The following is a 3,547-nucleotide window of genomic DNA, read 5'->3' as shown; positions in this document are numbered from 1 at the left end:
ACCCTGACGCCCCTCTACCCCCGATCTAATCCCTTTATGGTGTGGCGCTGATTCTTGCACTTCAGAAAGTCCTGACACCCAGGCTTTTCTTTCCAGGAAGTAACTTTGAGTGCCACGTGGTGTAGTTTTTAATATATTTTTTACTTCTTTGTCTCCCATATATGGTAACATAAACATGCAGTCTGATTAAGTGGTCTCCTGTTACAAGGTCCTGAGGGTTGTTGTCAGGAATCTATAGCCAGGTTGCGTTGAGGTTATTTTTTTCTTTCCTTAGGGAGGGGACCCTACCACATATTCCCCTTTGGTGCTCTGACCCCTCTATTTTGGGTCAAAGAGCATCATCTTGGTTTAGAAGTTTGTATTTCCATAACATTATTCTATGAGTGGCTGTATTTTTTTTTTAATTATGCCTTCAGTGAGACTGGAGACAGACCTTACAAACCAGGGGAGCCAAGCAAGATAGGATTAAGCAACCTCCCAGAATTAGGAGGATAATTTTTATGAGCGTTTTGAATACCCCAAAAGTTGAAAACCATCTTCCAAATAACTTCCTGGCGTTTTAACCATTCCAGGTGTGAACAGGGACATGAGCAATTCTTTTTCCTCTGTGATTTTTTTTCCATTATTTATCTGTAGGTAGCAGTTGCTTAGGTTAAACTTTTTACAAACTTCTCCCTCAGAAGCAAGCAGGTAATCTAACGCCAAGCGATTTTGATAGATAGCATTGCATATTTTGGTTTGCTGTATGGCTAGTAAGTTAAGAGCTCTGGCAGTTTTATTGGTTATAATTTTTGTAACTGCATTCAGTCTGATTATGCAGTTTAGCATGCAAACGGGAGTGCAGTAGCCCCAAGACCCAACCTCTGCCCAGGTGGCAGGGCCATAGTAATGGATTATATGCTCAGAAGGCCATTTATCATCTTTTTAATTGCCAATTTGTAAGGCATGCTGCTTTTTTTTGAGTCTTCCTGTCCCCATAGACTTGGACTCCCAAATGTTTCCCTCTGGCAAGTGGGAACAGGAAGAAAGATGGACCAATAGTTTCCAGCACATATGACCCTGACCAAACTGAGGGAAGTACTGTAGAGGCCATCCTTCCACATGTCTAGTATAGTCCACCTGGGGCCCGCCATTTAATGTTGTGTTGACATGGTCCCAGGCCTCTCAGAGATGAGAGAAGTTAGACAAAGTGTAGGGATCTGTCTCGAGGTGATCTGAAGTCCTCCACCATTGGGTTTTCCAGGCAGTTGAGTTATAAAATATTTTGGAGCACCTGGGTGGCTCTGTTGGTTAAGTGTCTGACTTCTGCCCAGGTCAGGATCTCATAGTTTGTGAGTTTGAGCCCCGCATCAGGCTCTGTGCTGACAGCTCAGAGCCTGGAGCCTGATTTGAATTATGTGTCTCTCTCTGTCTCTGCCCCTTCCCTACTCACACTCTATCTCTCCCTCAGAAATAAATAAACATTAAAAAAAATTTAAAAATATTTGGCCTAGGCATGTGAAGTTTTTAACAGAGATGATGATGAACTTTTTCTCCACCAGGCAAGACAGTTTTTCCCAATAATTGAGCTTCTGAGGAGCCAAACCCCAGTAGGAGTACTGGGGTATTTTATTTTAATATCAAGTTTGTGGGGATCTAATTTTCTAGTCTCTTATGGCCATTGTTTCCCCATGTTGGTACCGACGAAGTATCCTATCCACAAAAGGAAGGTGAGTACTAACAGATACCTCTCACCACATTTGTGGCTTCAGCCAATCATTTGGCAAAGGGTAGAGCAAGAATCACAATAATGGTGATATACAAGGCACAGCAGTGCCTCACAGTGAGGAAACAGATATAGAAAATGAAGACAGTCTTTTGTTTCACCGGAACTTAGATTCCTCAAGCTTCTGCCCCGCATAGATTAGTCAGCTTCCAGAGTGACTTAAAGGAGGGCTGCTGTCTCCTGGAGCCTCTGGAGTTGCAGATTTCTTCTTCTGTATGGTCAGTTTGCACAGCGTTGAGAGATTAGGATACACTGCCAGTTTCAAGATGCATGCTTCGCTCTGCTGTGGTGAGTCCAGGGACCCACTTCAGCCACCTGTACTGCAGAAGAGTTTTAGGGGTTGGACATCTCATTCTTACCCATATCGCATCTCCTGGTTTAAAGGGGTGTCTGTAGTCAGACACACAGGTAATCGCTCCCTGACCCAGTGGTATAAGGTGGTTAGGGTAGAGCCGAGGCCCTGTATCTGTTGCCTTAGGGATAGATTGCCTATCTCATTTAGATTCCCCCGCTTATGCCCTTGATAATGGAGGGAGGGTCCCATAAAAGATTTTTTTTAATTTTTTTACATTTATTTATTTTTGAAAGACAGAAAGAGACAGCGTGAGCAGGAGAGGGTCAGAGAGAGAGGGAGATAGAGAATCTGAAGCAGGCTCCAGGCTCTGAGCTGTCAGCACAGAGCCCAATGCAGGGCTCGAACCCACATCTGTGAGATCATGACCTGAGCTGAAGCCGGACATTCAACTGACTGAGCCACTCAGGTGCCCCCCATAAAAGATTTTATAAGGGGATACCCCCATTTGTTTCTTTAGCCTCCCACTGCAGCTGCATCCTGCCTCCCTGAAGGTCCCTTATCTCTCCCTGCCTAATGTTAACCCTTTCCCTATTTATTTCTGGAACAGGGCCTGTAACTGCTGTTAGGGAACAGGGATGGTGACTGTTCTGGCTTCTTCAAACTAATAAGGGGTGATATAGGGGTACAGCAGTTAGAGTCTACCCAAGGGTCGGTCCAGTGGCCCACAGTATGGTGTTACAGGAAGGCTGGGAGGCATGAGGTGGCATGAACATTAGCAGACACAAAGAGAAAAACACAAAGTAAAGATGATACTAACCAACAAGATGGCATCTTAAGATAGTGTCTACAATTTCCAAACCTGCCAAACAATCTAGGAAAGACACTGACTTTGTAAACAGCCCAGGTAATGGAGGAGCAGGAGCACTAGGTAATCAATGGTGGCTCTATTTCCAAGAGTTTGGCCCTAATTTAATTTAAAAATTTTTAAGGCATCTAAAGCTTGTGAGGTGTTATTTAGAGTTTTGCTGAGTATAAGCAGACAGTCTGCTTTATTTTGAGGTGTAAAACTTTTCCAAGAGCCTGGAGTTCTACTAGAGAAAGAGTCAAGGCAGCCATTTGCCATTATTAATTTGCAAATATTTAGGTAAGCCAAACCTGGTATTATTTTATAAAGCAGAACTTTTATTACTTTTTATGCCTTTTCAGTCTTGTAGGAGAAGCCCTTTACTCATTTAGTAAAAGTATCAATCCATACCAACAGATGTTGGAATTCCTTTGACCTTGGCATATGTGTGAAACCTGTTAGTCTTTCCTGGGCAATCTCCAGTTCATTGATGGCCAGGGAAAGCAAGTTTGTGGTTGAAAAGATTGTTCTTAATACAGACTTTACAGGCTGATACTACTTGCAGAACTGTCCTTTACAGATTTTTTTCCAGTAAACATCCTTTGGGCCATTTGATAAGTTTTGTTGCTCCCTAAATGAAAGG

The sequence above is a fragment of the Suricata suricatta genome, chromosome 15, assembly GCF_006229205.1.
Source record: "Suricata suricatta isolate VVHF042 chromosome 15, meerkat_22Aug2017_6uvM2_HiC, whole genome shotgun sequence".
Lineage (NCBI taxonomy): Eukaryota > Metazoa > Chordata > Mammalia > Carnivora > Herpestidae > Suricata > Suricata suricatta.
This window is presented reverse-complemented; position numbering follows the sequence as displayed.